Source organism: Lethenteron reissneri, chromosome 41, assembly GCF_015708825.2.
Source record: "Lethenteron reissneri isolate LAM-NWPU_2019-01 chromosome 41, ASM1570882v1, whole genome shotgun sequence".
NCBI classification, from domain to species: domain Eukaryota; kingdom Metazoa; phylum Chordata; class Hyperoartia; order Petromyzontiformes; family Petromyzontidae; genus Lethenteron; species Lethenteron reissneri.
The window spans coordinates 7,420,228-7,426,252 of record NC_083819.1 but is presented as its reverse complement, the minus strand read 5'-3'; positions in this window follow the sequence as shown (position 1 = coordinate 7,426,252).

The following is a 6,025-nucleotide window of genomic DNA, read 5'->3' as shown; positions in this document are numbered from 1 at the left end:
AATACGCCAACGCGTAATTAGTTTACCGCACTCCGCGGACAAAAGATGTCCTTAAATATAGATCATTATGTTTTTATTCATTAAAGCACGAAAGCAAACACCGAGGACTATTACGTGCACGCGTTACTATGAAATGCAACTCGAATCGCGCGGCGCGTCGCGCAGCTCGTGGTGACACTCGGGGCGATCGTGGGGGGCACAGAGCGCGAAACACGAGGGGCCCCCATCCCGTAGCCGACTCCTCGGGTGCGAGTCCCGAGCCGTGCCACGTGACTTTCCAGCTTCGCGGTTGACGAAAACAACTTTTTTTTTTAATAAAATGAAAATCATAACATGTCGGGGGGTCTACGACCGAGCGATCAGTTGTGCAACGTCGCCCCAGCCCAAACCAACCAGCAGCTCAGGAGCCACGAGTTGGAGCTCTCCTACTGCCCCCAACTCTCACCGCTATCACCACCAAAAAACAAAGACAAAGATCTTTCGATTTAAAGCTTTCGTGACTGCAGGGATTCATCTTCTTGTTTTTTTTTGGTAAAGTCACGTAGACTCTGTCTTCTCGATAGACCCGTTCTTCACCTGAGGACGGCTGCTTGCGTTGTGGCCGAAACGTCGTGAGGATTATTTTTTTATGTTTTATTATTTTATTATTTCCATTCTACGTGACTTTGCCGAAAGAACCAAGAAGAAAGACAAAGATTCCCCGCGTAGCCTTTAACAGACTGTTGGGGGTGGGGTGGCCAGCACTACGCCCGGCCGCCTTTGTCTCCCTAGTGGCAATGTTTACACATCGCACTAGATACTCATTTAAGGCTAAGTCGACCTCGGGGAGGCCCACGACCGGTGCAGATAATGTTCACTGGTGTTGGCCGTGAGCGGGAATCGAACCTGGGAAGCCGGGTTCCTAGCACAGCGCACTAACCGCTACACTACCGCTCTCCCTACCGTGTCCGACAAATTCTCAAATAAACAAAGTCCCACTTTTTTTTTTCTTGGTTCTTTCGGTAAAGTCACGTAGAAGGGAAGTAATAAAATAATAAAAATAATAAATATTTTATTACTTCCCTTCTACGTGACTTTACCGAAAGAACCAAGAAGATGAATCCCTGCAGTCACGAAAGCTTTAAATCGAAAAGTCCCACTTCTAAACTATCACCCACCTCCAACCACCACCACCACCACAACACACAGGGTGCCTGTCTATCGTTGAGTTGCTTGCCACTTCGTGGTGGGCGTTCACGTTTCCTCTGTGTCTCGCGAAATCGTCGCACCGAGGCGTCACAGCCGCATCGCCCATGCGGTTCCATTAAGCACGACGCTCCGTGCTAACCGTTCACATTGAAACCACTGTCGCAGATGCGCGGAAAGGCGCTATGAGGTCGATTTTCCATCATTTATCAGAGGAGGAAACTGCCTTTTAACAATCGCACCCGTCAGGCAAGACATCCTTTGATAAATTATCTGAAACGTTCCAGATTGTTTGGGGACATCTGCTTGAATTTAGATTTTAAATTAATTGTCAGGCAGTGTGGCTGTTCAGGCTTCGTGTAATTTCAGTGCAATAATCACACCAAATCTGTTTAATATTTCTCTAACCTAATTATACTGTGAATGGTTTGAGAGTGATTTGCCCAAGCCAATTCCCATTATATTGTCTCTCATTATATGAATATTTTGTCTGTGCGATGTTTTCAATTTCTCCCATAACGCTGTTGATTTTTTTTACTGCTGCTTTTTACGTTTGCTTCAATGCTGTACTTTATTTAATTGTATCGTTTTGTTATTTTATTTATTTGGGATGTGGGCATCGCTGGTCTGCCAGAATTTACTCCCCATCCTAGCTTGGTGGCCCAAGATGAGTTCTAATCTGGTTCAACAAATACGTTTGAAACTTGGACTCCACCCTCAGTCTGAATTTTCCAAAAACTTTAACTGATTTTCAGACGTTTTGCCTGGAACATATTTTGGGCAGTTGTGGGCCCGCTGTAAGGCACCTCTAAGAGATTGTGAGTAAATTAAGTATGTAAATCTTATTATTACAGAACACCACGTGTGCGTAAAATTACAAAACATTTAATCAGAGAAAAATCTACACTTTAAACCTAGCCGCCAGATTAAATTGACATATAGAACGCTTAACGCTGCAGCAAATCCTTGGTACGCACTTAAGCAGTTAACGAGGTACACTTCACAAAAAGAAACGCTTGATAATGTCTAAATAATCATGGGGAAGGAAACGTCTCACCTAGAAGATTTCATCTCTCGACATTTCAATGGCCAATCCTGAAGAGCTTTCATTCCCGAAACATCCGGAGATGAAATTACTACAGTTGGGGGAAAAATCGTCTGCTTGGTGAGATATTTCCTAGCCCAAAGCCGTTTAACAATAATATATATCAATATTTAGTCTTACACATAACGTCATCGTTGTTGATGCAATTTGCATATCTCACAATCACTGAAGAAGCACACACGAGCTGAAAGGCAACCAGGCGGTGAGCTGGCGCTACCAACAATTGCCCAGATTTTGTCAGCCAATTCATTAATGTTCATACACATATGGGGAGGAAACCAAACTCATGCGTGCAAGCGGACAACACTCAATCCCACGCAGATGGGACAGATTATACGAGTCCGCACTTTTGATGGACTGCCTTCTCCGACTTCCTCGACGTCGACGGGACAGGAGTTTCACAATGATTTGCGCGGCGATTCACCAATCCTCGCTGCCTCCACAGTGCTCCGTTACAGGCCACGTGCGTAGCCACGACCGCACCACCACCAAGTATAAAGCCTAAATCACAACCGTCATGATGAATGTGAGACACACTTCTACAGGATAACGTCGCTTGCAACCCTTGCAGCAGCCAACATATCGCGTGTCGCAATCGCGAAAGAGGGTTTTAGAGCAAAGTTAACACAGAACGCACATTTACAGTCAACACAATAGCCACACATTCAGTGCTTTCGGAGCTTGTTGTATGAATAAGGCCAAGAGACATTGTGGATGCAGTGCACAACTTTGTGTGTTGTAAAATCGATACAAGGTACACATTTAGAGGATACAATTAGGGCAATGTAAGGCGAAATGAATGTGGCAGGCTGCCAAATAATTGCCAGAACAGCGCTGTGAGTCATGCTGAGTGGAGTGTCTATGACGCATCACTCACTCCATACTTCAGATGTGACTGTTCTGGTGGGAGGGGGGAGGGGTACGTGAAGGGGGCTAGGCACCCACCTTGCTCAATAAATTGCCACCACCCTCCAATACATAACCAACAGCTGTGCAGATGGAGTAAACGCTTCCCTCCTATCGCCTATTCGGTTCGACAGGTTGCTGAGCGTGACAGCCGCTGCATCCCCATTTGCCACATTGAGAAATCGAGCTCCCAGGGGAGCTGGCTTTAACCGTGACGACAAGGCCCCGTGAGCAGACGGTCCGCAGAAGCAGACGGTCTCTTTCTAACCGCCCCACCTCCTCGCACGCCGTGTCGGCCCGCGCGCGGTCATCTCGCTGCAAGGGACGGCTTGGACGTCACAAACCCCGCGTCTCTCGCGTGGCAAATCGATGACGGGCGCCTCTGAACTCGTAGCGAGGTCGAGATTGCACAATCGGCTGGCGCCAGCCCGCAGCAAAGCACCCCCCCCCCCCCGCCTCTCTGATGCTTGGAACTTGCATCGTGCACAGGTAGTCCAGTGCCAACGCAACTCTGATTTGATAGAAGCCCGTCCCCCAAGGCAGATGGGGGCCGGAGGTGAGAGTGGGTGTGAGCCTGCCCTAAGTTGAAGGCGTTCCCAGTGTTGGACCCAAGTCACAAGCGTTTTTTTTTATTCCCACCAACAACCTGCCCTATGTTGTGATGCAAGTTGCCTGAGACTGTTGAACTGAAGTAGGCTGTGTGATATAAGTTTCCTGAGACTGTCGGATTGACGTAGGCTGTGTGACACTAGTTGCCTGCGACTGTTGGACTGAAGTAGGCTGTGTGAATGTCCTGAGCTGGCACAAGTTTCCGTGACTCCAGTAGCACGTGGCTGCTATGAACAGCAGTTGTCTACAAAGGGCTTTCAAAGCTGTTCAGCCCCAAAACGTATAAATCAAAACCTGATATTTGTTGCTAGTAAGGTTTCCCCTTTTTTTCTGGCAACAAAACAGGTGTTAAGATGTTAAAACACCAAACTGAAACCTTTTACAAGGAATCATGTCTGCATTAACCACAATACTTGTGGTCAGAATGCAAACAAAAAACATACTCTGATAATATATGCATTGTCTTTTAAACTGATTGGTCCACACCAGAGACAGCTTTCTTTTGAGCCTAGTCTCAAAACGGTGTTGGACCAGAGGACGCCAAAAGGCGTACGTATATTTTTTTACATGTTGTTTATATTTATTCAATCCTACTAAACGGCCTCGCTTCATGCCTCTTGGATGCAAACTTAACCCCTTTGTTTCAATGTATACAACAATGCCAGTCATGCCACATTAAATCGTGTTACATATGATTTGACTTCTGACCCCGCCGGCATCCCTTGCCGCCCTCTGACCCCGCCCGAGGTAAGTCACCGGGGCTGAAATTACTCACCCGATATTTTGACCGGAGCGCGTGACGTGTCACGTCGCGTGAAATTCCCGTCACAGTCGTGTGTGCACCGTCCTCGTTCAAGGCGGGGGTTTATCTTGACGACAGAGCAAGTTTAATTTTAGCTGCTGTCCCTCAAATGTCTCTTCGGTAACCCTGAGCACTATTCACGCGTGGCTTTTGCCCGCCAGCACCACGGCATATGCCGCCGCAGCGGGCCAAAATAAGACGGCATGGACGCGCCGTGCCGATATAATTCCCGGAACAGCATTCTGCACTGATAATTGTTTTTTTACCCTTCTATCTGGCAACAAAACTGACACCTTTTTTACAAGGAGTCATGTTTACATAGACCACAATACCTGCAGTCATAATGCAAACAAAAAACATAACTCTGATAATGTGCACTGTCCTTGAAGTTGATTGGTCCACACCCGAGACAGCTTTCCTTAGAGCCTAGTCTCACATGGGTTGGACCAGATGACGCCAAAAGGCGCACATTATCAGAGTTATGTTTTTTGTTTGCATTACGACTGCAGGTATTGTGGTCTATGTAAACATGACTCCTTGTAAAAAAGGTGTCAGTTTTGTTGCCAGATAGAAGGGTACAAAAACAATTATCATATTTTTTACCGGACAATGAGGTTCCAATGGAGCATTCTGCACTGTTCCAGTCAAAATGGCGCACCGGTTTGTCTCACTGCAGGGTCGATCTGGCAACACACGATTCATAAATACCGGTACTGTACCCGGCCTCCTGTGGCTCATATATAAAATATACCCAGAAGAAACATATAACTTAATTAGCTCTTTATTACCATTTGATTTACTTGTTGACTCCCAAGTTCTGTGGCCTAACGCAAAGTCGTGACACCTTCCCTGTGGAACTCTGGGTAATTGACTTGTTGACCATCTCGGACGTGTTGCACTTATTTCGGGTTTTTTCCATCCTCAATTGATCATTATCTGTTGCCTTTGTAACCCTGTCCTTATGTTTTCCGAACAATAGCGACTGCTCGCCTCGGTGGGCCGGGGGGAGGGGGCTCTCTCGCCTGGGGAAAATTCCAGACTGCTTACCGACTCAAAAAAAGCGTCGGGTTTATTAATCGCACGCATTTGCTCACCTCTCATGACGCTAGGAATAGTGGCAGGGGGGCGAATACTCTTTTGACAGAGCTTCTCAAGGGATTGTTGAATTATATTATTGAATTGAATGGCAATACATACAAGGGGGGGGGGGGTTGTAAATAGTAACGTAAGAATCATAAACTCAAGCTAAAGGCATACTCCCCAATTCCTCATCGTTCACACTTCACCACCCTCAAAACGGAAATGTTCAGTGAGGCTAAGATAGCATAACCGTCGTGCCTTCGCGACAGCTTTTGCCCTTCAAGGATGGCACGGATACCAAATGTGTTTATTTATTGATCGTAATAAATTAGTTTACT